This window comes from Dendrobates tinctorius, unplaced genomic scaffold (assembly GCF_039654945.1).
Source record: "Dendrobates tinctorius isolate UK_male_01 unplaced genomic scaffold, ASM3965494v1 ptg000245l, whole genome shotgun sequence".
Taxonomy (NCBI): domain Eukaryota; kingdom Metazoa; phylum Chordata; class Amphibia; order Anura; family Dendrobatidae; genus Dendrobates; species Dendrobates tinctorius.
This window is the reverse complement of record NW_027361912.1, coordinates 9,223,471-9,249,320: the sequence shown is the minus strand read 5'-3', so window position 1 is coordinate 9,249,320 and position 25,850 is coordinate 9,223,471. Positions and strand designations below refer to the sequence as shown.

Genomic DNA, 25,850 nt, shown 5'->3' with positions numbered 1-25,850 from the left:
GGGCTAGTGAGAATTTGTAACTCACCGTAGCTTAAACAAGCTCTGCTTTGAAAGCAGGAAGGCATTGGTCACAACAGTTCTTTCAACTTTGCGAAGTGGCAATATCGAAGCCCATGAGGTTTAACCGAGGCGTGATTATTGCTAATTGAAAACTTTTCCCAATACTCCGCCATGATGACTTGAAATACAGTCAGCTTTGGCAATTTTTGTTGGTCTCTCAGGAGACTTACTCTATGGTATGCAAATAACAGAGTCTTAGCTCCTCCCAGCGTGGAAGAATAGCCTTGCTTCTCACAGCAATGGAATGATGTTTGTTGCCTGGAGCAGAAGGAGAGAGTGAGGCAATCTGCCTGTAATTGCCAAAAATTTCATCTTAACTGAGCCCTTAGGATGTGGAAGCTCAGAATGCCTGGAAGCAGTGTGGGAGGGCTAGTGAGAATTTGTAACTCACCATAGCTTAAACAAGCTCTCCTTTGGACGCAGGAAGGCATTGGTCACAACAGTTCTTTCAACTTTGCGCAGTGGCAATATCGTAGCCTATGAGGTTTAACCGAGGCGTGATTATTGCTAATTGAAAACTTTTCCCAATACCCCGCCATAATGACTTGGAATACAGTCAGCTTTGGCAATTTTTGTTGGTCTCTCAGGAGACTTAATTCATGGAATGCAAATGACAGTCTTAGCTTCTCCCAGTGTGGAAGAAAAGCCTTGCTTCTCACAGCAATGGATTGATGTTTGTTTCTTGGAGCAGAAGGCGAGAGTGAGGCAATCTGCCTGTAATTGCCAAAAATTACATCTTTCCTGAGCCCTCAGAATGTGGAAGCCCAGGATGCCTGGAAGCAGTGTGGGAGGGCTAGTGAGAATTTGTAACTCACCGTAGCTTAAACAAGCTCTGCTTTGGAAGCAGGAAGGCATTGGTCACAACAGTTCTTTCAACTTTGCGCAGTGGCAATATCATAGTCCAAGAGGTTTAACCGAGGCGTGATTATTGCTAATTGAAAACTTTTCCCATTACCCTGCCATGATGACTTGAAATACAGTCAGCTTTGGCAATTTTTGTTAGTCTCTCAGGAGACTTAATCTATGGTATGCAAATGACAGTCTTAGGTCCTCCCAGTGTGGAAGAAAAGCTTTGCTTCTCACAGCAATGGATTGATGTTTGTTTCTTGGAGCAGAAGGAGGGAGTGAGGCAATCTGCCTGTAATGGCCAAAAATATCATCTTAACTGTGCCCTTAGAATGTGGAAGCTCACGATGCCTGGAAGCAGTGTGGAAGGGCTATTGAGAATTTGTAACTCACCGTAGCTTAAACAAGCTCTGATTTGGAAGCGGGAAGGCATTGGTCACAACAGTTCTTTCAACTTTGTGCAGTCACAATATCGTAGCCCATGAGGTTTAACCGAGGCGTGATTATTGCTAATTGAAAACTTTTCCCAATACCCCGCCATGATGACTTGAAATACAGTCAGCTTTGGCAATTTTTGTTGGTCTCTCAGGAGACTTAATCTATGGTATGCAGATGACAGTCTTAGGTCCTCCCAGTGTGGAAGCAAAGCCTTGCTTCTCACAGCAATGGATTGATGTTTGTTTCTTGCAGCAGTAGGCGAGAGTGAGGCAATCTGCCTGTAATTGCCAAAAATTACATCTTAACTGAACCCTTAGAATGTGTAAGCCAAGGATGCCTGGAAGCAGCGTGGAGGGCTAGTGGTGATTTGTAACTCACCATGGCTTAAAATGTTCTGCCCTGGAAGCAGGAAGCCCTTGGTCACTTCTGTTCTTTCATCTTTGCGCTGTGGCAATATTGTTGCCCATGAGGTTTATCCAAGGCGTGATTATTGCTTATTGAAAACTTTTCCCAATACCCCGCCATGATGACTTGAAATACAGTCAGCTTTGGCAATTTTTGTTGGTCTCTCAGGAGACTTAATCCATGGTATGCAAATGACAGTCTTAGCTCCTGCCAGCGTGGAAGAAAAGCCTTGCTTCTCACAGCAGTGGATTGATGTTTGTTTCCTGGAGCAGAAGGAGAGAGTGAGGCAATCTGCCTGTAATTGCCAAAAATTGTTTTTCCTGATCCCTTAGCATGTGGAAGCCCAGCATGTCTGGAAGCAGCGTGGGAGGGCTAGTGGTGATTTGGAACTCACCATAGCTTAAACAAGTTCTGCCTTGGAAGCGGGAAGCCCTTGATCACTTCTGTTCCTTCATCTTTGCGATGTGGCAATATTGTAGCCCATGAGGTTTAACCGAGGCTTATCATTGCTAATTGAAAACTTTTCCCAATACCCCGCCATGAAGACGTGAAATACAGACAGCTTTGGCAATTTTTGTTGGTCTCTCAGGAGACTTAATTCATGGAATGCAAATGACAGTCTTAACTTCTCCCAGTGTGGAAGAAAAGCCTTGCTTCTCACAGCTATGGATTGATGTTTGTTTCTTGGAGCAGAAGGCGAGAGTGAGGCAATCTGCCTGTAATTGCCAAAAATTACATCTTTCCTGAGCCCTCAGAATGTGGAAGCCCAGGATGCCTGGAAGCAGTGTGGGAGGGCTAGTGAGAATTTGTAACTCACCATAGCTTAAACAAGCTCTGCTTTGAAAGCAGGAAGGCATTGGTCACAACAGTTCTTTCAACTTTGCGCAGTGGCAGTATCGTAGCCTATGAGGTTTAACCGAGGCGTGATTATTGCTAATTGAAAACTTTTCCCAATACCCCGCCATGATGACTTGAAATACAGTCAGCTTTGGCAATTTTTGTTGGTCTCTCAGGAGACTTAATCTATGGTATGCAAATAACAGAGTCTTAGCTCCTCCCAGCGTGGAAGAATAGCCTTGCTTCTCACAGCAATATATTGATGTTTGTTGCCTGGAGCAGAAGGAGAGAGTGAGGCAATCTGCCTGTAATTGCCAAAAATTACATCTTAACTGAACCCTTAGAATGTGTAAGCCAAGGATGCCTGGAAGCAGCGTGGAGGGCTAGTGGTGATTTGTAACTCACCATGGCTTAAAATGTTCTGCCCTGGAAGCGGGAAGCCCTTGGTCACTTCTGTTCTTTCATCTTTGCGCTGTGGCAATATTGTTGCCCATGAGGTTTATCCAAGGCGTGATTATTGCTAATTGAAATCTTTTCCCAATACCCCGCCATAATGACTTGGAATACAGTCAGCTTTGGCAATTTTTGTTGGTCTCTCAGGAGACTTAATTCATGGAATGCAAATGACAGTCTTAGCTTCTCCCAGTGTGGAAGAAAAGCCTTGCTTCTCACAGCAATGGATTGATGTTTGTTTCTTGGAGCAGAAGGCGAGAGTGAGGCAATCTGCCTGTAATTGCCAAAAATTACATCTTTCCTGAGCCCTCAGAATGTGGAAGCCCAGGATGCCTGGAAGCAGTGTGGGAGGGCTAGTGAGAATTTGTAACTCACCGTAGCTTAAACAAGCTCTGCTTTGGAAGCAGGAAGGCATTGGTCACAACATTTCTTTCAACTTTGCGCAGTGGCAATATCTTAGCCCATGAGGTTTAACCGAGGCGTGATTATTGCTAATTGAAAACTTTTCCCAATACCCCGCCATGATGACTTGAAATACAGTCAGCTTTGGCAATTTTTGTTGGTCTCTCAGGAGACTTAATCTATGGTATGCAAATGACAGTCTTAGGTCCTCCCAGTGTGGAAGAAAAGCCTTGCTTCTCACAGCAATGGATTCATGTTTGTTTCTTGGAGCAGAAGGAGAGAGTGAGGCAATCTGCCTGTAATAGCCAAAAATTTCATCTTAACTGAGCCCTTAGAATGTGGAAGCTCAGGATGCCTGGAAGCAGTGTGGAAGGGCTATTGAGAATTTGTAACTCACCGTAGCTTAAACAAGCTCTGATTTGGAAGCGGGAAGGCATTGGTCACAACAGTTCTTTCAACTTTGTGCAGTGACAATATCGTAGCCCATGAGGTTTAAACGAGGCGTGATTATTGCTAATTGAAAACTTTTCCCAATACCCCGCCATGATGACTTGAAATACAGTCAGCTTTGGCAATTTTTGTTGGTCTCTCAGGAGACTTAATCTATGGTATGCAAATGACAGTCTTAGGTCCTCCCAGTGTGGAAGAAAAGCCTTGCTTCTCACAGCAATGGATTGATGTTTGTTTCTTGGAGCAGAAGGTGAGAGTGAGGCAATCTGCCTGTAATTGCCAAAAATTACATCTTAACTGAACCCTTAGAATGTGTAAGACAAGGATGCCTGGAAGCAGCGTGGAGGGCTAGTGGTGATTTGTTACTCACCATGGCTTAAAATGTTCTGCCCTGGAAGCGGGAAGCCCTTGGTCACTTCTGTTCTTTCATCTTTGCGCTGTGGCAATATTGTTGCCCATGAGGTTTATCCAAGGCGTGATTATTGCTAATTGAAAACTTTTCCCAATACCCCGCCATAATGACTTGGAATACAGTCAGCTTTGGCAATTTTTGTTGGTCTCTCAGGAGACTTAATTCATGGAATGCAAATGACAGTCTTAGCTTCTCCCAGTGTGGAAGAAAAGCCTTGCTTCTCACAGCAATGGATTGATGTTTGTTGCCTGGAGCAGAAGGAGAGAGTGAGGCAATCTGCCTGTAATTGCCAAAAATTTCATCTTAACTGAGCCCTTAGAATGTGGAAGCTCAGAATGCCTGGAAGCAGTGTGGGAGGGCTAGTGAGAATTTGTAACTCACCATAGCTTAAACAAGCTCTGCTTTGGAAGCAGGAAGGCATTGGTCACAACAGTTCTTTCAACTTTGCGCAGTGGCAATATCGTAGCCTATGAGGTTTAACCGAGGTGTGATTATTGCTAATTGAAAACTTTTCCCAATACCCCGCCATGATGACTTGAAATACAGTCAGCTTTGGCAATTTTTGTTGGTCTCTCAGGAGACTTAATCTATGGTATGTAAATGACAGTCTTAGGTCCTCCCAGTGTGGAAGAAAAGCCTTGCTTCTCACAGCAATGGATTGATGTTTGTTTCTTGGAGCAGAAGGCAAGAGTGAGGCATTCTGCCTGTAATTGCCAAAAATTACATCTTAACTGAACCCTTAGAATGTGTAAGCCAAGGATGCCTGAAAGCAGCGTGGAGGGCTAGTGGTGATTTGTAACTCACCATGGCTTAAAATGTTCTGCCCTGGAAGCGGGAAGCCCTTGGTCACTTCTGTTCTTTCATCTTTGCGCTGTGGCAATATTGTTGCCCATGAGGTTTATCCAAGGCGTGATTATTGCTAATTGAAATCTTTTCCCAATACCCCGCCATAATGACTTGGAATACAGTCAGCTTTGGCAATTTTTGTTGGTCTCTCAGGAGACTTAATTCATGGAATGCAAATGACAGTCTTAGCTTCTCCCAGTGTGGAAGAAAAGCCTTGCTTCTCACAGCAATGGATTGATGTTTGTTTCTTGGAGCAGAAGGCGAGAGTGAGGCAATCTGCCTGTAATTGCCAAAAATTACATCTTTCCTGAGCCCTCAGAATGTGGAAGCCCAGGATGCCTGGAAGCAGTGTGGGAGGGCTAGTGAGAATTTGTAACTCACCGTAGCTTAAACAAGCTCTGCTTTGGAAGCAGGAAGGCATTGGTCACAATATTTCTTTCAACTTTGCGCAGTGGCAATATCTTAGCCCATGAGGTTTAACCGAGGCGTGATTATTGCTAATTGAAAACTTTTCCCAATACCCCGCCAAGATGACTTGAAATACAGTCAGCTTTGGCAATTTTTGTTGGTCTCTCAGGAGACTTAATCTATGGTATGCAAATGACAGTCTTAGGTCCTCCCAGTGTGGAAGAAAAGCCTTGCTTCTCACAGCAATGGATTGTTGTTTGTTTCTTGGAGCAGTAGGCGAGAGTGAGGCAATCTGCCTGTAATTGCCAAAAATTAGGCCGGTTTCACATTAGCGCATTTTATGCGCACGCACGGCCGGGGGTAGCTCCGCCCCCGATCCGTCTCTCTGCCCGGTGTGCCCGCCCCTTGCCTGTAGCGCCGCCTCCCAGCGGACGGCGGCGCCTGCGATCGGCGCACCCTATCTTTAGCATAGGGTGCGCCGATCATGCGCAGGTCGTGCGCTAGTTGCGCTTTGACCTGCGCTGCGCACTTATGACGGTGCGCCGTGCGCGCCAAAATCCGAAAAGTTCGATTTTGGCGCGCACGGCGCACCGTCAAAAGTGCGCAGTGCAAGTCAAAGCGCAACTAGCGCACGGCCTGCGCACGATCGGCGCACCCTATGCTAAAGATAGGGTGCGCCGATCGCAGGCGCCGCTGTCCGCTAGGAGGCGGCGCTACAAGGAAAAGGCGGGCACGCCGGGCACAGAGCCGGATCGGGGGCGGAGCTACCCCCGGCCGTGCGCGCGCTGAAAATGCGTTAATGTGAAACCAGCCTTACATCTTTCCTGAGCCCTCAGAATGTGGAAGCCCAGGATGCCTGGAAGCAGTGTGGGAGGGCTAGTGAGAATTTGTAACTCACCGTAGCTTAAACAAGCTCTGCTTTGAAAGCAGGAAGGCATTGGTCACAACAGTTCTTTCAACTTTGCGAAGTGGCAATATCGTAGCCCATGAGGTTTAACCGAGGCGTGATTATTGCTAATTGAAAACTTTTCCCAATACCCCGCCATGATGACTTGAAATACAGTCAGCTTTGGCAATTTTTGTTGGTCTCTCAGGAGACTTACTCTATGGTATGCAAATAACAGAGTCTTAGCTCCACCCAGCGTGGAAGAATAGCCTTGCTTCTCACAGCAATGGATTGATGTTTGTTGCCTGGAGCAGAAGGAGAGAGTGAGGCAATCTGCCTGTAATTGCCAAAAATTTCATCTTAACTGAGCCCTTAGAATGTGGAAGCTCAGAATGCCTGGAAGCAGTGTGGGAGGGCTAGTGAGAATTTGTAACTCACCATAGCTTAAACAAGCTCTCCTTTGGACGCAGGAAGGCATTGGTCACAACAGTTCTTTCAACTTTGCGCAGTGGCAATATCGTAGCCTATGAGGTTTAACCGAGGCGTGATTATTGCTAATTGAAAACTTTTCCCAATACCCCGCCATAATGACTTGGAATACAGTCAGCTTTGGCAATTTTTGTTGGTCTCTCAGGAGACTTAATTCATGGAATGCAAATGACAGTCTTAGCTTCTCCCAGTGTGGAAGAAAAGCCTTGCTTCTCACAGCAATGGATTGATGTTTGTTTCTTGGAGCAGAAGGCGAGAGTGAGGCAATCTGCCTGTAATTGCCAAAAATTACATCTTTCCTGAGCCCTCAGAATGTGGAAGCCCAGGATGCCTGGAAGCAGTGTGGGAGGGCTAGTGAGAATTTGTAACTCACCGTAGCTTAAACAAGCTCTGCTTTGAAAGCAGGAAGGCATTGGTCACAACAGTTCTTTCAACTTTGCGCAGTGGCAATATCGTAGCCCATGAGGTTTAACCGAGGCGTGATTATTGCTAATTGAAAACTTTTCCCAATACCCCGCCATGATGACTTGAAATACAGTCAGCTTTGGCAAATTTTGTTGGTCTCTCAGGAGACTTAATCTATGGTATGCAAATAACAGAGTCTTAGCTCCTCCCAGTGAGGTAGAATAGCCTTGCTTCTCACAGCAATGGATTGATGTTTGTTGCCTGGAGCAGAAGGAGAGAGTGAGGCAATCTGCCTGTAATTGCCAAAAATTATATCTTAACTGAGCCCTTAGAATGTGGAAGCTCAGAATGCCTGGAAGCAGTGTGGGAGGGCTAGTGAGAATTTGTAACTCACCATAGCTTAAACAAGCTCTGCTTTGGACGCAGGAAGGCATTGGTCTCAACAGTTCTTTCAACTATGCGCAGTGGCAATATCGTAGCCTATGAGGTTTAACCGAGGCGTGATTTTTGCTAATTGAAAACTTTTCCCAATACCCCGCCATGATGACTTGAAATACAGTCAGCTTTGGCAATTTTTGTTGGTCTCTCAGGAGACTTAATCTATGGTATGCAAATGACAGTCTTAGGTCCTCCCAGTGTGGAAGCAAAGCCTTGCTTCTCACAGCAATGGATTGATGTTTGTTTCTTGGAGCAGTAGGCGAGAGTGAGGCAATCTGCCTGTAATGGCCAAAAATTACATCTTTCCTGAGCCCTCAGAATGTGGAAGCCCAGGATGCCTGGAAGCAGTGTGGGAGGGCTAGTGAGAATTTGTAACTCACCGTAGCTTAAACAAGCTCTGCTTTGAAAGCAGGAAGGCATTGGTCACAACAGTTCTTTCAACTTTGCGCAGTGACAATATTGTAGCCCATGAGGTTTAACCGAGGCGTGATTATTGTTAATTGAAAATTTTTCGCATTACCCCACCATGATGACTTGAAATATAGTTAGCGTTGGCAATTTTTGTTGGTCTCTCAGGAGACTTAATCTGTGGTATGCAAATGACAGTCTTAGGTCCTCCCAGTGTGGAAGAAAAGCCTTGCTTCTCACAGCAATGGATTGATGTTTGTTTCTTGGAGCAGAAGGCGAGAGTGAGGCAATCTGCCTGTAATTGCCAAAAATTAAATCTTAACTGAGCCCTTAGAATGTGGAAGCCCAAGATGCCTGGAATCAGCGTGGAGGGCTATTGGTGATTTGGAACTCACCATGGCTTAAAAAGTTCTGCCTTGGAAGCGGTTAGCCCTTGGTCACTTCTGTTCTTTCATCTTTGCGCTGTGGCAATATCGTAGCCCATGAGGTTTAACCGAGGCGTGATTATTGCTAATTGAAAACTTTTCCCAATAGCCCGCCATGATGACTTGAAATACAGTCAGCTTTGGCAATTTTTGTTGGTCTCTCAGGAGACTTAATCCATGGTATGCAAATGACAGTATTAGCTCCTCCCAGTGTGGAAGAAAAGCCTTGCTTCTCACAGCAATGGATTGATGTTTGTTTCTTGGAGCAGAAGGCGAGAGTGAGGCTATCTGCCAGTAATTGCTAAAAATTTCATCTTTCCTGATCCCGCAGAATGTGGAAGCCCAGGATGCCTGGAAGCAGCGTGGAGGGCTAGTGGTGATTTGGAACTCACCATGGCTTAAACAAGTTCTGCCTTGGAAGCCGGAAGCCCTTGATCACTTCTGTTCCTTCATCTTTGCGATGTGGCAATATCGTAGCCCATGAGGTTTAACCGAGGCTTATCATTGCTAATTGAAAACTTTTCCCAATACCCCGCCATGATGACGTGAAATACAGTCAGCTTTGGCAATTTTTGTTGGTCTCTCAGGAGACTTAATTCATGGTATGCAAATGACAGTCTTAGCTTCTCCCAGTGTGGAAGAAAAGCCTTGCTTCTCACAGCAATGGATTGATGTTTGTTTCTTGGAGCAGAAGGCGAGAGTGAGGCAATCTGCCTGTAATTGCCAAAAATTACATCTTTCCTGAGCCCTCAGAATGTGGAAGCCCAGGATGCCTGGAAGCTTTGTGGGAGGGCTAGTGAGAATTTGTAACTCACCGTAGCTTAAACAAGCTCTGCTTTGAAAGCAGGAAGGCATTGGTTACAACAGTTCTTTCAACTTTGCGCAGTGGCAATATCGTAGCCCATGAGGTTTAACTGAGGCGTGATTATTGCTAATTGAAAACTTTTCCCAATACCCGGCCATGATGACTTGAAATACAGTCAGCTTTGGCAATTTTTGTTGGTCTCTCAGGAGACTTAATCCATTGTATACAAATAACAGAGTCTTAGCTCCTCCCAGCATGGAAGAAAATCCTAGCTTCTCACAGCAATGGATTGATGTTTGTTGCCTGAAACAGATGGAGAGAGTGAGGCAATCTGCCTGTAATTGCCTAAAATTTAATCTTAACTTAGCCCTTAGAATGTGGAAGCTCAGGATGCTTGGAAGCAGTGTGGGAGGGCTAGTGAGAATTTGTAACTCACCGTAGCTTAAACAGGCTCTGCTTTGGAAGAGGGAAGGCATTGGTCACAACAGCTCTTTCAACTTTGCGCAGTGACAATATCGTAGCCCATGAGGTTTAACCGAGGCGTGATTATTGTTAATTGAAAACTTTTCGCATTACCCCACCATGATGACTTGAAATATAGTTAGCGTTGGCAATTTTTGTTGGTCTCTCAGGAGACTTAATCTGTGGTATGCAAATGACAGTCTTAGGTCTTCCCAGTGTGGAAGAAAAGCCTTGCTTCTCACAGCAATGGATTGATGTTTGATTCTTTGAGCAGAAGGCGAGAGTGAGGCAATCTGCCTGTAATTGCCAAAAATTACATCTTAACTGAGCCCTTAGAATGTGGAAGCCCAGGATGCCTGGAATCAGCGTATAGGGCTATTGGTGATTTGGAACTCACCATGGCTTAAAAAGTTCTGCCTTGGAAGAGGTTAGCCCTTGGTCACTTCTGTTCTTTCATCTTTGCGCTGTGGCAATATCGTAGCCCATGAGGTTTAACCGAGGCGTGATTATTGCTAATTGAAAACTTTTCCCAATAGCCCGCCATGATGACTTGAAATACAGTCAGCTTTGGCAATTTTTGTTGGTCTCTCAGGAGACTTAATCCATGGTATGCAAATGACAGTATTAGCTCCTCCCAGTGTGGAAGAAAAGCCTTGCTTCTCACAGCAATGGATTGATGTTTGTTTCCTGGAGCAGAAGGAGAGAGTAAGGCAATCTGTCTGTAATTGCCAAAAATTTCATCTTAACTGAGCCCTCAGAATGTAGAAGCCCAGGATGCCTGAAAGCAGTGTGGGAGGGCTAGTGAGAATTTGTAACTCACCGTAGCTTAAACAAGCTCTGCTTTGGAAGCAGGAAGGCATTGGTCACAACAGTTCTTTCAACTTTGCGCAGTGGCAATATCGTAGCCTATGAGATTTAATCGAGGTGTGATTATTGCTAATTGAAAACTTTTCCCAATACCCCGCCATGATGACTTGAAATACAGTCAGCTTTGGCAATTTTTGTTGGTTTCTCAGGAGACTTATTCTATGGTATGCAAATGACAGTCTTAGGTCCTCGCAGTGTGTAAGAAAATCCTTCCTTCTCACAGCAATGGATTGATGTTTGTTTCTTGGAGCAGAAGGCGAGAGTGAGGCAATCTGCCTGTAATTGCCAAAAATTACATTTTAACTGAATCCTTAGAATGTGGAAGCCAAGGATGCCTGGAAGCAGCGTGGAGGGCTAGTGGTTATTTGGAACTCACCATGGCTTAAAATGTTCTGCCTTGGAAGTGGGAAGCCCTTGGTCACTTCTGTTCTTTCATCTTTGCGCTGTGGCAATATCGTTTGCCATGAGGTTTAACCAAGGCGTGATTATTGCTAATTGAAAACTTTTCCCAATACCCCGCCATAATGACTTGGAATACAGTCAGCTTTGGCAATTTTTGTTGGTCTCTCAGGAGACTTAATCCATGGTATGCAAATGACAGTCTTAGCTCCTGCCAGCGTGGAAGAAAAGCCTTGCTTCTCACAGCAGTGGATTGATGTTTGTTTCCTGGAGCAGAAGGAGAGAGTAAGGCAATCTGCCTGTATTTGCCAAAAATTGTTTTTCCTGAGCCCTTAGCATGAGGAAGCCCAGGATGCCTGGAAGCAGCGTGGGAGGGCTAGAGGTGATTTGGAACTCAACATGGCTTAAACAAGTTCTGCCTTGGAAGTGGGAAGGCCTTGGTCACAACAGTTCTTTCAACTTTGCGCAGTGGCAATATCGTAGCCCATGAGGTTTAACCAAGACGTGATTATTGCTAATTGAAAACTTTTCCCAATACCCCGCCATGATGACTTGAAATACAGTCAGCTTTGGCAATTTTTGTTGGTCTCTCAGGAGACTTAATCCATGGTATGCAAATGACAGTCTTAGCTTCTCCCAGTGTGGAAGAAAAGCCTTGCTTCTCACAGCAATGGATTGATGTTTGTTTCCTGGAGCAGAAGGAGAGAGTGAGGCAATCTGTCTGTAATTGCCAAAAATTTCATCTTAACTGAGCCCTTATAGTGTGGAAGCTCAGTATGCCTGGAAGCAGTGTGGGAGGGCTAGTGAGAATTTGTAACTCACCAAAGCTTAAACAAGCTCTGCTTTGGAAGCAGGAAGGCATTGGTCACAACAGTTCTTTCAACTTTGCGCAGTGGCAATATCGTAGCCTATGAGATTTAATCGAGGTGTGATTATTGCTAATTGGAAACTTTTCCCTATACCCCGCCATAATGACTTGGAATACAGTCAGCTTTGGCAATTTTTGTTGGTCTCTCAGGAGACTTAATCCATGGTATGCAAATGACAGTCTTAGGTTCTGGCAGTGTGGAAGAAAAGCCTTGCTTCTCACAGCAATGGATTGATGTTTGTTTCTTGGAGCAGAAGGCGAAAGTGAGGCAATCTGCCTGTAATTGCCAAAAATTACATCTTAACTGAGCCCTTAGAATGTGGAAGCCCAGGATGCCTGGAAGCAGCGTGGAGGGCTAGTGGTGATTTGGAACTCACCATGGCTTAAAATGTTCTGCCTTGGAAGCGGGAAGCCCTTGGTCACTTCTGTTCTTTCATCTTTGCGCTGTGGCAATATCGTAGCCCATGAGGTTTAACCAAGGCGTGATTATTGCTAATTGAAAACTTTTCCCAATAACCCGCCATAATGACTTGGAATACAGTCAGCTTTGGCAATTTTTGTTGGTCTCTCAGGAGACTTAATCCATGGTATGCAAATGACAGTCTTAGCTCCTGCCAGCGTGGAAGAATAGCCTTGCTTCTCACAGCAGTGGATTGTTGTTTGTTTCCTGGAGCAGAAGGAGAGAGTGAGGCAATCTGCCTGTAATTTCCAGAAATTGTTTTTCCTGAGCCCTTAGCATGAGGAAGCCCAGGATGCCTGGAAGCAGCGTGGGAGGGCTAGTGGTGATTTGGAACTCAACCTGGCTTAAACAAGTTCTGCCTTGGAAGTGGAAAGCCCTTGATCACCACAGTTGGTTCATCTTTGCGCAGTGGCATTATTGTAGCCCAATGAGGTTTAACTGAGGCGTGATTATTGGTAATTGAAAACTTTTCCCTGTACCCTGCCATGATGACTTGAAATACAGTCAGCTTTTGCAATTTTTTTTGGTCTCTCAGGAGACTTAATCCATTGTATGCAAATGACTGTCTTAGCTCCTCCCAGTGTGGAAGAGAAGCCTTGCTTCCCAAAGCAATGGGTTGGTGTTTGTTTCCTGGAGCAGAAGAAGAGAGTGAGGCGATCTACCTGTAATTGCCGAAAATTACATCTTAACTGAGCCCTTAGAATGCCGAAACCCAGGATGCCTGGAAGCAGCGTGGAGGGCTAGTGGTGATTTGGAACTCACCATGGCTTAAACAAGTTCTGCCTTGGAAGCCGGAAGCCTTTGGTCACTTCTGTTCCTTCATCTTTGCGCTGTGGCATTATCGTAGCCCAATGAGGTTTAACTGAGGCGTGATTATTGGTAATTGAAAACTTTTCCCTGTACCCTGCCATGATGACTTGAAATACAGTCAGCTTTAGCAATTTTTGTTGGTTTCTCAGGAGACTTAATCCATTCTATGCAAATGACAGTCTTAGCTTCTCCCAGTGTGGAATGAAAGCCTTGCTTCTAACAGCAATGGATTGATGTTTGTTTCTTGGAGCAGAAGGCGAGAGTGAGGCAATCTGCATGTAATTGCCAAAAATTTCATCTTAACTGAGCCCTTAGAATGTGGAAGCTCAGGATGCCTGGAAGCAGTGTGGGAGGGCTAGTGAGAATTTGTAACTCACCATAGCTTAAACAAGCTCTGCTTTGGAAGCGGGAAGGCATTGGTCACAACAGTTCTTTCAACTTTGCGCAGTGGCAATATCGAAGCCCATGAGGTTTAACTGAGGTGTGATTATTGCTAATTGAAAACTTTTCCTAATACCCCGCCATGATGACTTGAAATACAGTCAGCTTTGGCAATTTTTGTTGGTCTCTCAGGAGACTTAATCTATGGTATGCAATTGATAGTCTTAGGTCATCCCTGTGTGCAAGAAAAGCCTTGCTTCTCACAGCAATGGATTGATGTTTGTTTCTTGGAGCAGAAGGCGAGAGTGAGGCAATCTGCCTGTAATTGCCAAAAATTACATCTTAACTGAGCCCTTAGAATGTGGAAGCCCAGGATGCCTGGAAGCAGCGTGGAGGGCTAGTGTTGATTTGGAACTCACCATGGCTTAAAAAGTTCTGCCTTGGAAGCGGGAAGCCCTTGGTCACTTCTGTTCTTTCATCTTTGCACTGTGGCAATATCGTAGCCCATGAGGTTTAACCGAGGCGTGATTATTGCTAATTGAAAACTTTTCCCAATACCCCGCCATGATGACTTGAAATACAGTCAGCTTTGGCATTTTTTGTTGGTCTCTCAGGAGACTTAATCTATGGTATGTAAATGACAGTCTTAGGCCGGTTTCACACTAGCGCTTTTTCAGCGCGCGCACGGCCGGGGGTAGCTCCGCCCCCAAGCCGGCTCTCTGCCCGGCGTGCACGCCCCTTCCTTGTAGCGCCGCCTCCTAGCGGACAGCGGCGCCTGCGATCGGCGCACCCTATCTTTAGCATAGGGTGCGCCGATCGTGCGCAGGCCGTGCGCTAGTTGCGCTTTGACCTGCGCTGCGCACTTTTGACGGTGCGCCGTGCGCGCCAAAATCAAACTTTTCGGATTTTGGCGCGCACGGCGCACCGTCAAAAGTGCGCAGCGCAGGTCAAAGCGCAACTAGCGCACGGCCTGCGCACGATCGGCGCACCCTATGCTAAAGATAGGGTGCGCCGATCGCAGGCGCCGCTGTCCGCTAGGAGGCGGCGCTACAAGGAAGGGGCGGGCACGCCGGGCAGAGAGCCAGATCGGGGGCGGAGCTACCACCGGCCGTGCGCGCGCTGAAAAAGCGCTAGTGTGAAACCGGCCTTAGGTCCTCCCAGTGTGGAAGAAAAGCTTTGCTTCTCACAGCAATGGATTGATGTTTGTTTCTTGGAGCAGAAGGAGAGAGTGAGGCAATCTGCCTGTAATGGCCAAAAATATCATCTTAACTGAGCCCTTAGAATGTGGAAGCTCAGGATGCCTGGAAGCAGTGTGGAAGGGCTATTGAGAATTTGTAACTCACCGTAGCTTAACAAGCTCTGATTTGGAAGCGGGAAGGCATTGGTCACAACAGTTCTTTCAACTTTGTGCAGTGACAATGTCGTAGCCCTTGAGGTTTAACCGAGGCGTGATTATTGCTAATTGAAAACTTTTCCCAATACCCCACCATGATGACTTGAAATACAGTCAGTTTTGGCAATTTTTGTTGGTCTCTCAGGAGACTTAATCTATGGTATGCAAATGACAGTCTTAGGTCCTCCCAGTGTGGAAGCAAAGCCTTGCTTCTCACAGCAATGGATTGATGTTTGTTTCTTGGAGCAGTAGGCGAGAGTGAGGCAATCTGCCTGTAATTGCCAAAAATTACATCTTTCCTGAGCCCTCAGAATGTGGAAGCCCAGGATGCCTGGAAGCAGTGTGGGAGGGCTAGTGAGAATTTGTAACTCACCGTAGCTTAAACAAGCTCTGCTTTGAAAGCAGGAAGGCATTGGTCACAACAGTTCTTTCAACTTTGCCCAGTGGCAATATCGTAGCCCATGAGGTTTAACCGAGGCGTGATTATTGCTAATTGAAAACTTTTCCCAATACCCCGCCATGGTGACTTGAAATACAGTCAGCTTTGGCAATTTTTGTTGGTCTCTCAGGAGACTTAATCTATGGTATGCAAATGACAGTCTTAGGTCCTCCCAGTGTGGAAGAAAAGCTTTGCTTCTCACAGCAATGGATTGATGTTTGTTTCTTGGAGCAGAAGGAGAGAGTGAGGCAATCTGCCTGTAATGGCCAAAAATATCATCTTAACTGAGCCCTTAGAATGTGGAAGCTCAGGATGCCTGGAAGCAGTGTGGAAGGGCTATTGAGAATTTATAACTCGCCGTAGCTTAAACAAGCTCTGATTTGGAAGCGGGAAGGCATTGGTCACAACAGTTCTTTCAACTTTGTGCAGTGACAATATCGTAGCCCATGAGGTTTAACCGAGGCGTGATTATTGCTAATTGAAAACTTTTCCCAATACCCCACCATGATGACTTGAAATACAGTCAGCTTTGGCAATTTTTGTTGGTCTCTCAGGAGACTTAATCTATGGTATGCAAATGACAGTCTTAGGTCCTCCCAGTGTGGAAGCAAAGCCTTGCTTCTCACAGCAATGGATTGATGTTTGTTTCTTGGAGCAGTAGGCGAGAGTGAGGCAATCTGCCTGTAATTGCCAAAAATTACATCTTTCCTGAGCCCTCAGAATGTGGAAGCCCAGGATGCCTGGAAGCAGTGTGGGAGGGCTAGTGAGAATTTGTAACTCACCGTAGCTTAAACAAGCTCTGCTTTGAAAGCAGGAAGGCATTGGTCACAACAGTTCTTTCAACTTTGCGCAGTGGCAATATCGTAGCCCATGAGGTTTAACCGAGGCGTGATTATTGCTAATTGAAAACTTTTCCCAATACCACGCCATGATGACTTGAAATACAGTCAGCTTTGGCAATTTTTGTTGGTCTCTCAGGAGACTTAATCTATGGTATGCAAATAACAGAGTCTTAGCTCCTCCCAGCGTGGAAGAATAGCCTTGCTTCTCACAGCAATGGATTGATGTTTGTTGCCTGAAGCAGAAGGAGAGAGTGAGGCAATCTGCCTGTAATTGCCAAAAATTTCATCTTAACTGAGCCCTTAGAAAGTGGAAGCTCAAAATGCCTGCAAGCAGTGTGGGAGGGCTAGTGAGAATTTGTAACTCACCATAGCTTAAACAAGCTCTGCTTTGGAAGCAGGAAGGCATTGGTCACAACAGTTCTTTCAACTTTGCGCAGTGGCAATATCGTAGCCTATGAGGTTTAACCGAGGCATGATTATTGCTAATTGAAAACTTTTCCCAATACCCCGCCATGATGACTTGAAATACAGTCAGCTTTGGCAATTTTTGTTGGTCTCTCAGGAGACTTAATCTATGGTATGTAAATGACAGTCTTAGGTCCTCCCAGTGTGGAAGAAAAGCCTTGCTTCTCACAGCAATGGATTGATGTTTGTTTCTTGGAGCAGAAGGCGAGAGTGAGGCAATCTGCCTGTAATTGCCAAAAATTACATCTTAACTGAACCCTTAGAATGTGTAAGCCAAGGATGCCTGGAAGCAGCGTGGAGGGCTAGTGGTGATTTGTAACTCACCATGGCTTAAAATGTTCTGCCCTGGAAGCGGGAAGCCCTTGGTCACTTCTGTTCTTTCATCTTTGCGCTGTGGCAATATTGTTGCCCATGAGGTTTATCCAAGGCGTGATTATTGCTTATTGAAAACTTTTCCCAATACCCCGCCATAATGACTTGGAATACAGTCAGCTTTGGCAATTTTTGTTGGTCTCTCAGGAGACTTAATTCATGGAATGCAAATGACAGTCTTAGATTCTCCCAGTGTGGAAGAAAAGCCTTGCTTCTCACAGCAATGGATTGATGTTTGTTTCTTGGAGCAGAAGGCGAGAGTGAGGCAATCTGCCTGTAATTGCCAAAAATGTCATCTTTCCTGAGCCCTCAGAATGTGGAAGCCCAGGATGCCTGGAAGCAGTGTGGGAGGGCTAGTGAGAATTTGTAACTCACCGTAGCTTAAACAAGCTCTGCTTTGGAAGCGGGAAGGCATTGGTCATAACAGTTCTTTCAACTTTGTGCAGTGACAATATCGTAGCCCATGAGGTTTAACCGAGGCGTGATTATTGCTAATTGAAAACTTTTCCCAATACCCCGCCATGATGACTTGAAATACAGTCAGCTTTGGCAATTTTTGTTGGTCTCTCAGGAGACTTAATCTATGGTATGCAAATGACAGTCTTAGGTCCTCCCAGTGTGGAAGCAAAGCCTTGCTTCTCACAGCAATGGATTGATGTTTGTTTCTTGGAGCAGTAGGCGAGAGTGAGGCAATCTGCCTGTAATTGCCAAAAATTAAATCTTTCCTGAGCCCTAAGAATGTGGAAGCCCAGGATGCCTGGAAGCAGTGTGGGAGGGCTAGTGAGAATTTGTAACTCACCGTAGCTTAAACAAGCTCTGCTTTGAAAGCAGGAAGGCATTGGTCACAACAGTTCTTTCAACTTTGCGCAGTGGCAATATCGTAGCCCATGAAGTTTAACCGAGGCGTGATTATTGCTAATTGAAAACTTTTCCCAATACCCCGCCATGATGACTTGAAATACAGTCAGCTTTGGCAATTTTTGTTGGTCTCTCAGGAGACTTAATCCATTGTATGCAAATAACAGAGTCTTAGCTCCTCCCAGCGTGGAAGAAAAGCCTTGCTTCTCACAGCAATGGATTGATGTTTGTTGCCTGAAGCAGAAGGAGAGAGTGAGGCAATCTGCCTGTAATTGCCAAAAATTTCATCTTAACTGAGCCCTTAGAATGTGGAAGCTAAGAATGCCTGGAAGCAGTGTGTGAGGGCTAGTGAGAATTTGTAACTCACCATAGCTTTAACAAGCTCTGCTTTGGAAGCAGGAAGGCATTGGTCACAACAGTTCTTTCAACTTTGCGCAGTTGCAATATTGTAGCCTATGAGGTTTAACCGAGGCGTGATTATTGCTAATTGAAAACTTTTACCAATACCCCGCCATGATGACTTGAAATACAGTCAGCTTTGGCAATTTTTGTTGGTCTCTCAGGAGACTTAATCTATGGTATGTAAATGACAGTCTAAAGGCCCTTTTACATTTAGCGATGCACCAGCGATTCAACCAGCGATCCGACCCGGTCAGGATCGCTGGTGCATCGCTAAATGATCGCTAGTGAGTTTTCAAACAGAATGATCTCACAGCGATGCAGCAGCGACGCAGCGGACGATACTTACCTTTCACACACAGCGATCCTGGCGTCCTCCCGCCCGCCTCCACGCATCGCTGGACGTCACAGCAGGAAGCCCAGCAGGAAGCGCCCGACGAGAAATGGAGCCGGACATTCTCGCGCGATCAGCGATGAGCAGCGGGGGAGCCGGTCGGAGGTAAGTATCACACATAGCGATATCGCTAGCAATATCGCTATAACGTCACAAAACCAGTGACGTTTTAGCGATATTGCTAGCGATATTGCTTAGTGTAAAACCCCCTTTAGGTCCTCACAGTGTGGAAGAAAAGCCTTGCTTCTCACAGCAATGGATTGATGTTTGTTTCTTGGAGCAGAAGGCGAGAGTGAGGCAATCTGCCTGTAATTGCCAAAAATTACATCTTAACTGAACCCTTAGAATGTGTAAGCCAAGGATGCCTGGAAGCAGCGTGGAGGGCTAGTGGTGATTTGTAACTCACCATGGCTTAAAATGTTCTGCCCTGGAAGCGGGAAGCCCTTGGTCACTTCTGTTCTTTCATCTTTGCGCTGTGGCAATATTGTTGCCCATGAGGTTTATCCAAGGCGTGATTATTGCTTATTGAAAACTTTTCCCAATACCCCGACATGATGACGTGAAATACAGTCAGCTTTGGCAATTTTTGTTGGTCTCTCAGGAGACTTAATTCATGGTATGCAAATGACAGTCTTAGCTTCTCCCAGTGTGGAAGAAAAGCCTTGCTTCTCACAGCAATGGATTGATGTTTGTTTCTTGGAGCAGAAGGCGAGAGTGAGGCAATCTGCCTGTAATTGCCAAAAATTACATCTCTCCTGAGCCCTCAGAATGTGGAAGCCCAGGATGCCTGGAAGCTTTGTGGGAGGGCTAGTGAGAATTTGTAACTCACCGTAGCTTAAACAAGCTCTGCTTTGGAAGCAGGAAGGCATTGATCACAACAGTTCTTTCAACTTTGCGCAGTGGCAATATCGTAGCCCATGAGGTTTAACCGAGGCGTGATTATTGCTAATTGAAAACTTTTCCCAATACCCCGCCATGATGACTTGAAATACAGTCAGCTTTGGCAATTTTTGTTGGTCTCTCAGGAGACTTAATCCATTGTATGCAAATAACAGAGTCTTAGCTCCTCCCAGCATGGAAGAAAAGCCTTGCTTCTCACAGCAATGGATTGATGTTTGTTGCCTGAAGCAGATGGAGAGAGTGAGGCAATCTGCCTGTAATTGCCTAAAATTTTATCTTAACTGAGCCCTTAGAATGTGGAAGCTCAGGATGCTTGGAAGCAGTGTGGGAGGGCTAGTGAGAATTTGTAACTCACCTTAGCTTAAACAAGCTCTGCTTTGGAAGAGGGAAGGCATTGGTCACAACAGTTCTTTCAACTTTGCGCAGTGACAATATCGTAGCCCAGGAGGTTTAACCGAGGCGTGATTATTGTTAATTGAAAACTTTTCGCATTACCCCACCATGATGACTTGAAATATAGTTAGCGTTGGCAATTTTTGTTGGTCTCTCAGGAGACTTAATCTGTGGTATGCAAATGACAGTCTTAGGTCCTCCCAGTGTGGAAGAAAAGCCTTGCTTCTCACAGCAATGGATTGATGTTTGTTTCTTGGAGCAGAAGGCGAGAGTGAGGCAATCTGCCTGTAATTGCCAAAAATTACATCTTAACTGAGCCCTTAGAATGTGGAAGCCCAGGATGCCTGGAATCAGCGTGGAGGGCTATTGGTGATTTGGAACTCACCATGGCTTAAAAAGTTCTGCCTTGGAAGCGGTTAGCCCTTGGTCACTTCTGTTCTTTCATCTTTGCGCTGTGGCAATATCGTAGCCCATGAGGTTTAACCGAGGCGTGATTATTGCTAATTGAAAACTTTTCCCATTAGCCCGCCATGATGACTTGAAATACAGTCAGCTTTGGCAATTTTTGTTGGTCTCTCAGGAGACTTAATCCATGGTATGCAAATGACAGTATTAGCTCCTCCCAGTGTGGAAGAAAAGCCTTGCTTCTCACAGCAATGGATTGATGTTTGTTTCTTGGAGCAGAAGGCGAGAGTGAGGCTATCTGCCAGTAATTGCTAAAAATTTCATATTTCCTGATCCCGCAGAATGTGGAAGCCCAGGATGCCTGGAAGCAGCGTGGAGGGCTAGTGGTGATTTGGAACTCACCATGGCTTAAACAAGTTCTGCCTTGGAAGCCGGAAGCCCTTGGTCACTTCTGTTCCTTAATCTTTGCGCTGTGGCAATATCGTAGCCCATGAGGTTTAACCGAGGCGTGATTATTGCTGATTGAAAATTTTTCCCAATACCCAACCATGATGACTTGAAATACACTCAGCTTTGGCAATTTTTGTTGGTCTCTCAGGAGACTTAATCCATTGTATGCAAATAACAGAGTCTTAGCTCCTCCCAGCATGGAAGAAAAGCCTTGCTTCTCACAGCAATGGATTGATGTTTGTTTCCTGGAGCAGAAGGAGAGAGTAAGGCAATCTGTCTGTAATTGCCAAAAATTTCATCTTAACTGAGCCCTCAGAATGTAGAAGCCCAGGATGCCTGGAAGCAGTGTGGGAGGGCTAGTGAGAATTTGTAACTCACCGTAGCTTAAACAAGCTCTGCTTTGGAAGCAGGAAGGCATTGGTCACAACAGTTCTTTCAACTTTGCGCAATGGCAATATCGTAGCCTATGAGATTTAATCGAGGTGTGATTATTGCTAATTGAAAACTTTTCCCAAATACCCCGCCATGATGACTTGAAATACAGTCAGCTTTGGCAATTTTTGTTGGTTTCTCAGGAGACTTAGTCTATGGTATGCAATTGACAGTCTTAGCTCCTCGCAGTGTGGAAGAAAATCCGTGCTTTTCACAGCAATGGATTGATGTTTGTTTCTTGGAGCAGAAGGCGAGAGTGAGGCAATCTGCCTGTAATTGCCAAAAATTACATTTTAACTGAATCCTTAGAATGTGGAAGCCAAGGATGCCTGGAAGCAGCGTGGAGGGCTAGTGGTTATTTGGAACTCACCATGGCTTAAAATGTTCTGCCTTGGAAGCGGGAAGCCCTTGGTCACTTCTGTTCTTTCATCTTTGCGCTGTGGCAATATCGTTGCCCATGAGGTTTAACAAAGGCGTGATTATTGCTAATTGAAAACTTTTCCCAATACCCCGCCATAATGACTTGGAATACAGTCAGCTTTGGCAATTTTTGTTGGTCTCTCAGGAGACTTAATCCATTGTATGCAAATAACAGAGTCTTAGCTCCTCCCAGCATGGAAGAAAAGCCTAGCTTCTCACAGCAATGGATTGATGTTTGTTGCCTGAAGCAGATGGAGAGAGTGAGGCAATCTGCCTGTAATTGCCTAAAATTTTATCTTTCCTGATCCCGCAGAATGTGGAAGCTCAGGATGCTTGGAAGCAGTGTGGGAGGGCTAGTGAGAATTTGTAACTCACCGTAGCTTAAACAAGCTCTGCTTTGGAAGCAGGAAGGCATTGATCACAACAGTTCTTTCAACTTTGCGCAGTGGCAATATCGTAGCCCATGAGGTTTAACCGAGGCGTGATTATTGCTAATTGAAAACTTTTCCCAATACCCTGCCATGATGACTTGAAATACAGTCAGCTTTGGCAATTTTTGTTGGTCTCTCAGGAGACTTAATCCATTGTATGCAAATAACAGAGTCTTAGCTCCTCCCAGCATGGAAGAAAAGCCTAGCTTCTCACAGCAATGGATTGATGTTTGTTTCCTGAAGCAGATGGAGAGAGTGAGGCAATCTGCCTGTAATTGCCTAAAATTTTATCTTAACTGAGCCCTTAGAATGTGGAAGCTCAGGATGCTTGGAAGCAGTGTGGGAGGGCTAGTGTGAATTTGTAACTCACCGTAGCTTAAACAAGCTCTGCTTTGGAAGAGGGAAGGCATTGGTCACAACAGTTCTTTCAACTTTGCGCAGTGACAATATCGTAGCCCATGAGGTTTAACCGAGGCGTGATTATTGTTCATTGAAAACTTTTCGCATTGCCCCACCATGATGACTTGAAATATAGTTAGCGTTGGCAATTTTTGTTGGTCTCTCAGGAGACTTAATCTGTGGTATGCAAATGACAGTCTTAGGTCCTCCCAGTGTGGAAGAAAAGCCTTGCTTCTCACAGCAATGGATTGATGTTTGTTTCTTGGAGCAGAAGGCGAGAGTGAGGCAATCTGCCTGTAATTGCCAAAAATTGTTTTTCCTGAGCCCTTAGCATGAGGAAGCCCAGGATGCCTGGAAGCAGCGTGGGAGGGCTAGAGGTGATTTGGAACTCAACATGGCTTAAACAAGTTCTGCCTTGGAAGTGGGAAGGCCTTGGTCACAACAGTTCTTTCAACTTTGCGCAGTGGCAATATCGTAGCCCATGAGGTTTAACCAAGACGTGATTATTGCTAATTGAAAACTTTTCCCAATACCCCGCCATGATGACTTGAAATACAGTCAGCTTTGGCAATTTTTGTTGGTCTCTCAGGAGACTTAATCCATGGTATGCAAATAACAGAGTCGTAGCTCCACTCAGCGTGTAAGTAAAGCCTAGCTTCTCACAGCAATGGATTGATGTTTGTTGCCTGGAGCAGAAGGAAAGAGTGAGGCAATCTGCCTGTAATTGCCAAAAATTTCATCTTAACTGAGCCCTTAGAATGTGGAAGCTCAGGATCCCTGGAAGCAGTGTGGGAGTGCTAGTGAGAATTTGTAACTCACCGTAGCTTAAACAAGCTCTGCTTTGGAAGCAGGAAGGCATTGGTCACAACAGTTCTTTCAACTTTGTGCAGTGGCAATATCGTAGCCCATGAGGTTTAACCGAGGCGTGATTATTGCTAATTGAAAAATTTTCCCAATACCCCGCCATGATGACTTGAAATACAGTCAGCTTTGGCAATTTTTGTTGGTCTCTCAGGAGACTTAATCTATGGTATGCAAATAACAGAGTCTTAGCTCCTCCCAGCGTGGAAGAATAGCCTTCCTTCTCACAGCAATGGATTGATGTTTGTTGCCTGGAGCAGAAGGAGAGAGTGAGGCAATCTGCCTGTAATTGCCAAAAATTTCATCTTAACTGAGCCCTTAGAATGTGGAAGCTCAGAATGCCTGGAAGCAGTGTGGGAGTGCTAGTGAGAATTTGTAACTCACCATAGCTGAAACAAGCTCTGCTTTGGAAGCAGGAAGGCATTGGTCACAACAGTTCTTTCAACTTTGCGCAGTGGCAATATCGTAGCCTATTAGGTTTAACCGAGGCGTGATTATTGCTAATTGAAAACTTTTCCCAATACCCCGCCATGATGTCTTGAAATACAGTCAGCTTTGGCAATTTTTGTTGGTCTCTCAGGAGACTTAATCTATGATATGTAAATGACAGTCGAAAGGCCCTTTTACATTTAGTGATGCACCAGCGATTCAACCAGCGATCCGACCCGGTCAGGATCGCTGGTGCATCGCTAAATGATCGCTAGTGAGCTTTCATACAGAATGATCTCACAGCGATGCAGCAGCGACGCAGCGGACGATACTTACCTTTCACACACAGCGATCCTGGCGTCCTCCCGCCCGCCTCCCCGCATCGCTGGACGTCACAGCAGGAAGCCCAGCAGGAAGCGCCCGACGAGAAATGGAGCCGGACATTCTCGCGCGATCAGCGATGAGCAGCGGGGGAGCCGGTCGGAGGTAAGTATCACACATAGCGATATCGCTAGCAATATCGCTATAACGTCACAAAACCAGTGACGTTTTAGCGATATTGCTAGCGATATTGCTTAGTGTAAAACCCCCTTTAGGTCCTCCCAGTGTGGAAGAAAAGCCTTGCTTCTCACAGCAATGGATTGATGTTTGTTTCTTGGAGCAGAAGGCGAGAGTGAGGCTATCTGCCAGTAATTGCTAAAAATTTCATCTTTCCTGAGCCCTCAGAATGTGGAAGCCCAGGATGCCTGGAAGCAGTGTGGGAGGGCTAGTGAGAATTTGTAACTCACCGTAGCTTAAACAAGCTCTGCTTTGGAAGCAGGAAGGCATTGGCCACAACAGTGCTTTCAACTTTACGCAGTGGCAATATCGTAGCCCATGAGGTTTAACCGAGGCGTGATTATTGCTGATTGAAAATTTTTCCCAATACCCCGCCATGATGACTTGAAATACAGTCAGCTTTGGCAATTTTTGTTGGTCTCTCAGAAAACTTAATCCATTGTATGCAAATAACAGAGTCTTAGCTCTTCCCAGCATGGAAGAAAAGCCTTGCTTCTCACAGCAATGGATTGATGTTTGTTTCTTGGAGCAGAAGGAGAGAGTGAGGCAATCTGCCTGTAATTGCCAAAAATTTCATCTTAACTGAGCACTTAGAATGTGGAAGCTCAGGATGCCTGGAAGCGGTGTGGGAGGGCTAGTGAGAATTTGTAACTCACCGTAGCTTAAACAAGCTCTGCTTTGGAAGCGGGAAGGCATTCGTCACAACAGTTCTTTCAACTTTGCGCAGTGACAATATCGTAGCCCATGAGGTTTAACCGAGGCGTGATTATTGCTAATTGAAAACTTTTCCCAATACCCCGCCATGATGACTTGAAATACAGTCAGCTTTGCCAATTTTTGTTGGTCTCTCAGGAGACTTAATCTATGGTATGCAAATGACAGTCTTAGGTCCTCCCAATGTGGAAAAAAAGCATTGCTTCTCACAGCAATGGATTGATGTTTGTTTCTTGGAGAAGAAGGCGAGAGTGAGGCAATCTGCCTGTAATTGCCAAATATTACATCTTAACTGAACCCTTAGAATGTGGAAGCCAAGGATGCCTGGAAGCAGCGTGGAGGGCTAGTGGTGATTTGTAACTCACCATGGCTTAAAATGTTCTGCCCTGGAAGCAGGAAGCCCTTGGTCACTTCTGTTCTTTCATCTTTGCGCTGTGGCAATATTGTTGCCCATGGGGTTTATCCAAGGCGTGATTATTGCTAATTGAAAACTTTTCCCAATACCCCGCCATGATGACTTGAAATACAGTCAGCTTTGGCAATTTTTGTTGGTCTCTCAGGAGACTTAATCCATGGTATGCAAATGACAGTCTTAGCTCCTGCCAGCGTGGAAGAAAAGCCTTGCTTCTCACAGCA

At 45.4% G+C, this 25,850-nt stretch overlaps 57 non-coding genes across 57 annotated transcripts; all 57 read left to right on the top strand.

Moving 5' to 3' along the window:
- The first annotated feature begins 84 nt into the window (after window positions 1-84).
- On the top strand, window positions 85-225 carry LOC141061542 (U4 spliceosomal RNA). Its single transcript, XR_012223394.1, has one exon. It is a non-coding gene; the product is annotated as a U4 spliceosomal RNA (small nuclear RNA).
- A 285-nt stretch (window positions 226-510) lies between these two features.
- Window positions 511-651, top strand: LOC141063117 (U4 spliceosomal RNA). Its single transcript, XR_012224798.1, has one exon. It is a non-coding gene; the product is annotated as a U4 spliceosomal RNA (small nuclear RNA).
- Window positions 652-934: 283 nt separating this feature from the next.
- Window positions 935-1,075, top strand: LOC141061693 (U4 spliceosomal RNA). Its single transcript, XR_012223530.1, has one exon. It is a non-coding gene; the product is annotated as a U4 spliceosomal RNA (small nuclear RNA).
- Window positions 1,076-1,358: 283 nt separating this feature from the next.
- Window positions 1,359-1,499, top strand: LOC141061594 (U4 spliceosomal RNA). Its single transcript, XR_012223441.1, has one exon. It is a non-coding gene; the product is annotated as a U4 spliceosomal RNA (small nuclear RNA).
- A 281-nt stretch (window positions 1,500-1,780) lies between these two features.
- Window positions 1,781-1,921, top strand: LOC141061772 (U4 spliceosomal RNA). The gene has a single exon (XR_012223602.1). It is a non-coding gene; the product is annotated as a U4 spliceosomal RNA (small nuclear RNA).
- A 281-nt stretch (window positions 1,922-2,202) lies between these two features.
- Window positions 2,203-2,342, top strand: LOC141062632 (U4 spliceosomal RNA). Its single transcript, XR_012224380.1, has one exon. It is a non-coding gene; the product is annotated as a U4 spliceosomal RNA (small nuclear RNA).
- A 283-nt stretch (window positions 2,343-2,625) lies between these two features.
- Window positions 2,626-2,766, top strand: LOC141061611 (U4 spliceosomal RNA). The gene has a single exon (XR_012223456.1). It is a non-coding gene; the product is annotated as a U4 spliceosomal RNA (small nuclear RNA).
- Window positions 2,767-3,049: 283 nt separating this feature from the next.
- On the top strand, window positions 3,050-3,190 carry LOC141062171 (U4 spliceosomal RNA). The gene has a single exon (XR_012223964.1). It is a non-coding gene; the product is annotated as a U4 spliceosomal RNA (small nuclear RNA).
- A 283-nt stretch (window positions 3,191-3,473) lies between these two features.
- On the top strand, window positions 3,474-3,614 carry LOC141062876 (U4 spliceosomal RNA). Its single transcript, XR_012224580.1, has one exon. It is a non-coding gene; the product is annotated as a U4 spliceosomal RNA (small nuclear RNA).
- Window positions 3,615-3,897: 283 nt separating this feature from the next.
- On the top strand, window positions 3,898-4,038 carry LOC141061814 (U4 spliceosomal RNA). The gene has a single exon (XR_012223640.1). It is a non-coding gene; the product is annotated as a U4 spliceosomal RNA (small nuclear RNA).
- Window positions 4,039-4,319: 281 nt separating this feature from the next.
- LOC141061933 (U4 spliceosomal RNA) lies at window positions 4,320-4,460 on the top strand. The gene has a single exon (XR_012223747.1). It is a non-coding gene; the product is annotated as a U4 spliceosomal RNA (small nuclear RNA).
- A 283-nt stretch (window positions 4,461-4,743) lies between these two features.
- Window positions 4,744-4,884, top strand: LOC141062877 (U4 spliceosomal RNA). The gene has a single exon (XR_012224581.1). It is a non-coding gene; the product is annotated as a U4 spliceosomal RNA (small nuclear RNA).
- Window positions 4,885-5,165: 281 nt separating this feature from the next.
- Window positions 5,166-5,306, top strand: LOC141062170 (U4 spliceosomal RNA). Its single transcript, XR_012223963.1, has one exon. It is a non-coding gene; the product is annotated as a U4 spliceosomal RNA (small nuclear RNA).
- Window positions 5,307-5,589: 283 nt separating this feature from the next.
- Window positions 5,590-5,730, top strand: LOC141062434 (U4 spliceosomal RNA). The gene has a single exon (XR_012224202.1). It is a non-coding gene; the product is annotated as a U4 spliceosomal RNA (small nuclear RNA).
- A 784-nt stretch (window positions 5,731-6,514) lies between these two features.
- On the top strand, window positions 6,515-6,655 carry LOC141063105 (U4 spliceosomal RNA). The gene has a single exon (XR_012224787.1). It is a non-coding gene; the product is annotated as a U4 spliceosomal RNA (small nuclear RNA).
- Window positions 6,656-6,940: 285 nt separating this feature from the next.
- LOC141063116 (U4 spliceosomal RNA) lies at window positions 6,941-7,081 on the top strand. Its single transcript, XR_012224797.1, has one exon. It is a non-coding gene; the product is annotated as a U4 spliceosomal RNA (small nuclear RNA).
- A 283-nt stretch (window positions 7,082-7,364) lies between these two features.
- Window positions 7,365-7,505, top strand: LOC141060963 (U4 spliceosomal RNA). The gene has a single exon (XR_012222869.1). It is a non-coding gene; the product is annotated as a U4 spliceosomal RNA (small nuclear RNA).
- Window positions 7,506-7,790: 285 nt separating this feature from the next.
- LOC141063056 (U4 spliceosomal RNA) lies at window positions 7,791-7,931 on the top strand. Its single transcript, XR_012224743.1, has one exon. It is a non-coding gene; the product is annotated as a U4 spliceosomal RNA (small nuclear RNA).
- A 283-nt stretch (window positions 7,932-8,214) lies between these two features.
- Window positions 8,215-8,355, top strand: LOC141062532 (U4 spliceosomal RNA). The gene has a single exon (XR_012224290.1). It is a non-coding gene; the product is annotated as a U4 spliceosomal RNA (small nuclear RNA).
- Window positions 8,356-8,636: 281 nt separating this feature from the next.
- Window positions 8,637-8,777, top strand: LOC141061550 (U4 spliceosomal RNA). The gene has a single exon (XR_012223401.1). It is a non-coding gene; the product is annotated as a U4 spliceosomal RNA (small nuclear RNA).
- A 282-nt stretch (window positions 8,778-9,059) lies between these two features.
- Window positions 9,060-9,199, top strand: LOC141062485 (U4 spliceosomal RNA). The gene has a single exon (XR_012224247.1). It is a non-coding gene; the product is annotated as a U4 spliceosomal RNA (small nuclear RNA).
- A 283-nt stretch (window positions 9,200-9,482) lies between these two features.
- On the top strand, window positions 9,483-9,623 carry LOC141061319 (U4 spliceosomal RNA). The gene has a single exon (XR_012223191.1). It is a non-coding gene; the product is annotated as a U4 spliceosomal RNA (small nuclear RNA).
- A 285-nt stretch (window positions 9,624-9,908) lies between these two features.
- Window positions 9,909-10,049, top strand: LOC141062347 (U4 spliceosomal RNA). Its single transcript, XR_012224123.1, has one exon. It is a non-coding gene; the product is annotated as a U4 spliceosomal RNA (small nuclear RNA).
- Window positions 10,050-10,330: 281 nt separating this feature from the next.
- On the top strand, window positions 10,331-10,471 carry LOC141061538 (U4 spliceosomal RNA). Its single transcript, XR_012223390.1, has one exon. It is a non-coding gene; the product is annotated as a U4 spliceosomal RNA (small nuclear RNA).
- Window positions 10,472-10,754: 283 nt separating this feature from the next.
- Window positions 10,755-10,895, top strand: LOC141061453 (U4 spliceosomal RNA). Its single transcript, XR_012223313.1, has one exon. It is a non-coding gene; the product is annotated as a U4 spliceosomal RNA (small nuclear RNA).
- A 281-nt stretch (window positions 10,896-11,176) lies between these two features.
- Window positions 11,177-11,317, top strand: LOC141062407 (U4 spliceosomal RNA). Its single transcript, XR_012224177.1, has one exon. It is a non-coding gene; the product is annotated as a U4 spliceosomal RNA (small nuclear RNA).
- Window positions 11,318-11,598: 281 nt separating this feature from the next.
- Window positions 11,599-11,739, top strand: LOC141061585 (U4 spliceosomal RNA). Its single transcript, XR_012223433.1, has one exon. It is a non-coding gene; the product is annotated as a U4 spliceosomal RNA (small nuclear RNA).
- A 283-nt stretch (window positions 11,740-12,022) lies between these two features.
- Window positions 12,023-12,163, top strand: LOC141062077 (U4 spliceosomal RNA). The gene has a single exon (XR_012223878.1). It is a non-coding gene; the product is annotated as a U4 spliceosomal RNA (small nuclear RNA).
- A 281-nt stretch (window positions 12,164-12,444) lies between these two features.
- Window positions 12,445-12,585, top strand: LOC141061449 (U4 spliceosomal RNA). The gene has a single exon (XR_012223309.1). It is a non-coding gene; the product is annotated as a U4 spliceosomal RNA (small nuclear RNA).
- Window positions 12,586-12,866: 281 nt separating this feature from the next.
- On the top strand, window positions 12,867-13,008 carry LOC141062710 (U4 spliceosomal RNA). Its single transcript, XR_012224451.1, has one exon. It is a non-coding gene; the product is annotated as a U4 spliceosomal RNA (small nuclear RNA).
- Window positions 13,009-13,290: 282 nt separating this feature from the next.
- Window positions 13,291-13,432, top strand: LOC141062667 (U4 spliceosomal RNA). The gene has a single exon (XR_012224412.1). It is a non-coding gene; the product is annotated as a U4 spliceosomal RNA (small nuclear RNA).
- Window positions 13,433-13,715: 283 nt separating this feature from the next.
- On the top strand, window positions 13,716-13,856 carry LOC141061684 (U4 spliceosomal RNA). Its single transcript, XR_012223522.1, has one exon. It is a non-coding gene; the product is annotated as a U4 spliceosomal RNA (small nuclear RNA).
- Window positions 13,857-14,137: 281 nt separating this feature from the next.
- LOC141061427 (U4 spliceosomal RNA) lies at window positions 14,138-14,278 on the top strand. The gene has a single exon (XR_012223289.1). It is a non-coding gene; the product is annotated as a U4 spliceosomal RNA (small nuclear RNA).
- Window positions 14,279-15,061: 783 nt separating this feature from the next.
- Window positions 15,062-15,202, top strand: LOC141062081 (U4 spliceosomal RNA). The gene has a single exon (XR_012223882.1). It is a non-coding gene; the product is annotated as a U4 spliceosomal RNA (small nuclear RNA).
- A 283-nt stretch (window positions 15,203-15,485) lies between these two features.
- Window positions 15,486-15,626, top strand: LOC141061282 (U4 spliceosomal RNA). Its single transcript, XR_012223157.1, has one exon. It is a non-coding gene; the product is annotated as a U4 spliceosomal RNA (small nuclear RNA).
- Window positions 15,627-15,909: 283 nt separating this feature from the next.
- LOC141061407 (U4 spliceosomal RNA) lies at window positions 15,910-16,050 on the top strand. Its single transcript, XR_012223271.1, has one exon. It is a non-coding gene; the product is annotated as a U4 spliceosomal RNA (small nuclear RNA).
- A 283-nt stretch (window positions 16,051-16,333) lies between these two features.
- Window positions 16,334-16,474, top strand: LOC141062581 (U4 spliceosomal RNA). The gene has a single exon (XR_012224335.1). It is a non-coding gene; the product is annotated as a U4 spliceosomal RNA (small nuclear RNA).
- A 285-nt stretch (window positions 16,475-16,759) lies between these two features.
- Window positions 16,760-16,900, top strand: LOC141062910 (U4 spliceosomal RNA). The gene has a single exon (XR_012224611.1). It is a non-coding gene; the product is annotated as a U4 spliceosomal RNA (small nuclear RNA).
- Window positions 16,901-17,181: 281 nt separating this feature from the next.
- Window positions 17,182-17,322, top strand: LOC141062145 (U4 spliceosomal RNA). Its single transcript, XR_012223940.1, has one exon. It is a non-coding gene; the product is annotated as a U4 spliceosomal RNA (small nuclear RNA).
- Window positions 17,323-17,605: 283 nt separating this feature from the next.
- On the top strand, window positions 17,606-17,746 carry LOC141060875 (U4 spliceosomal RNA). Its single transcript, XR_012222789.1, has one exon. It is a non-coding gene; the product is annotated as a U4 spliceosomal RNA (small nuclear RNA).
- Window positions 17,747-18,029: 283 nt separating this feature from the next.
- On the top strand, window positions 18,030-18,170 carry LOC141061094 (U4 spliceosomal RNA). The gene has a single exon (XR_012222988.1). It is a non-coding gene; the product is annotated as a U4 spliceosomal RNA (small nuclear RNA).
- A 285-nt stretch (window positions 18,171-18,455) lies between these two features.
- On the top strand, window positions 18,456-18,596 carry LOC141061396 (U4 spliceosomal RNA). The gene has a single exon (XR_012223261.1). It is a non-coding gene; the product is annotated as a U4 spliceosomal RNA (small nuclear RNA).
- A 690-nt stretch (window positions 18,597-19,286) lies between these two features.
- On the top strand, window positions 19,287-19,427 carry LOC141062381 (U4 spliceosomal RNA). The gene has a single exon (XR_012224154.1). It is a non-coding gene; the product is annotated as a U4 spliceosomal RNA (small nuclear RNA).
- Window positions 19,428-19,710: 283 nt separating this feature from the next.
- LOC141062336 (U4 spliceosomal RNA) lies at window positions 19,711-19,851 on the top strand. The gene has a single exon (XR_012224113.1). It is a non-coding gene; the product is annotated as a U4 spliceosomal RNA (small nuclear RNA).
- A 285-nt stretch (window positions 19,852-20,136) lies between these two features.
- Window positions 20,137-20,277, top strand: LOC141062565 (U4 spliceosomal RNA). The gene has a single exon (XR_012224320.1). It is a non-coding gene; the product is annotated as a U4 spliceosomal RNA (small nuclear RNA).
- A 281-nt stretch (window positions 20,278-20,558) lies between these two features.
- LOC141063013 (U4 spliceosomal RNA) lies at window positions 20,559-20,699 on the top strand. The gene has a single exon (XR_012224704.1). It is a non-coding gene; the product is annotated as a U4 spliceosomal RNA (small nuclear RNA).
- A 282-nt stretch (window positions 20,700-20,981) lies between these two features.
- LOC141062208 (U4 spliceosomal RNA) lies at window positions 20,982-21,122 on the top strand. Its single transcript, XR_012223997.1, has one exon. It is a non-coding gene; the product is annotated as a U4 spliceosomal RNA (small nuclear RNA).
- Window positions 21,123-21,407: 285 nt separating this feature from the next.
- LOC141061948 (U4 spliceosomal RNA) lies at window positions 21,408-21,549 on the top strand. Its single transcript, XR_012223761.1, has one exon. It is a non-coding gene; the product is annotated as a U4 spliceosomal RNA (small nuclear RNA).
- Window positions 21,550-21,830: 281 nt separating this feature from the next.
- LOC141062051 (U4 spliceosomal RNA) lies at window positions 21,831-21,971 on the top strand. The gene has a single exon (XR_012223855.1). It is a non-coding gene; the product is annotated as a U4 spliceosomal RNA (small nuclear RNA).
- Window positions 21,972-22,256: 285 nt separating this feature from the next.
- Window positions 22,257-22,397, top strand: LOC141063055 (U4 spliceosomal RNA). Its single transcript, XR_012224742.1, has one exon. It is a non-coding gene; the product is annotated as a U4 spliceosomal RNA (small nuclear RNA).
- A 285-nt stretch (window positions 22,398-22,682) lies between these two features.
- On the top strand, window positions 22,683-22,823 carry LOC141062534 (U4 spliceosomal RNA). Its single transcript, XR_012224292.1, has one exon. It is a non-coding gene; the product is annotated as a U4 spliceosomal RNA (small nuclear RNA).
- Window positions 22,824-23,104: 281 nt separating this feature from the next.
- Window positions 23,105-23,245, top strand: LOC141061584 (U4 spliceosomal RNA). Its single transcript, XR_012223432.1, has one exon. It is a non-coding gene; the product is annotated as a U4 spliceosomal RNA (small nuclear RNA).
- A 285-nt stretch (window positions 23,246-23,530) lies between these two features.
- Window positions 23,531-23,671, top strand: LOC141063040 (U4 spliceosomal RNA). Its single transcript, XR_012224728.1, has one exon. It is a non-coding gene; the product is annotated as a U4 spliceosomal RNA (small nuclear RNA).
- Window positions 23,672-23,956: 285 nt separating this feature from the next.
- On the top strand, window positions 23,957-24,097 carry LOC141061371 (U4 spliceosomal RNA). Its single transcript, XR_012223238.1, has one exon. It is a non-coding gene; the product is annotated as a U4 spliceosomal RNA (small nuclear RNA).
- Window positions 24,098-24,789: 692 nt separating this feature from the next.
- On the top strand, window positions 24,790-24,929 carry LOC141062015 (U4 spliceosomal RNA). Its single transcript, XR_012223822.1, has one exon. It is a non-coding gene; the product is annotated as a U4 spliceosomal RNA (small nuclear RNA).
- A 286-nt stretch (window positions 24,930-25,215) lies between these two features.
- On the top strand, window positions 25,216-25,356 carry LOC141061658 (U4 spliceosomal RNA). The gene has a single exon (XR_012223498.1). It is a non-coding gene; the product is annotated as a U4 spliceosomal RNA (small nuclear RNA).
- Window positions 25,357-25,637: 281 nt separating this feature from the next.
- On the top strand, window positions 25,638-25,778 carry LOC141062032 (U4 spliceosomal RNA). Its single transcript, XR_012223837.1, has one exon. It is a non-coding gene; the product is annotated as a U4 spliceosomal RNA (small nuclear RNA).
- Window positions 25,779-25,850: the final 72 nt, after the last annotated feature.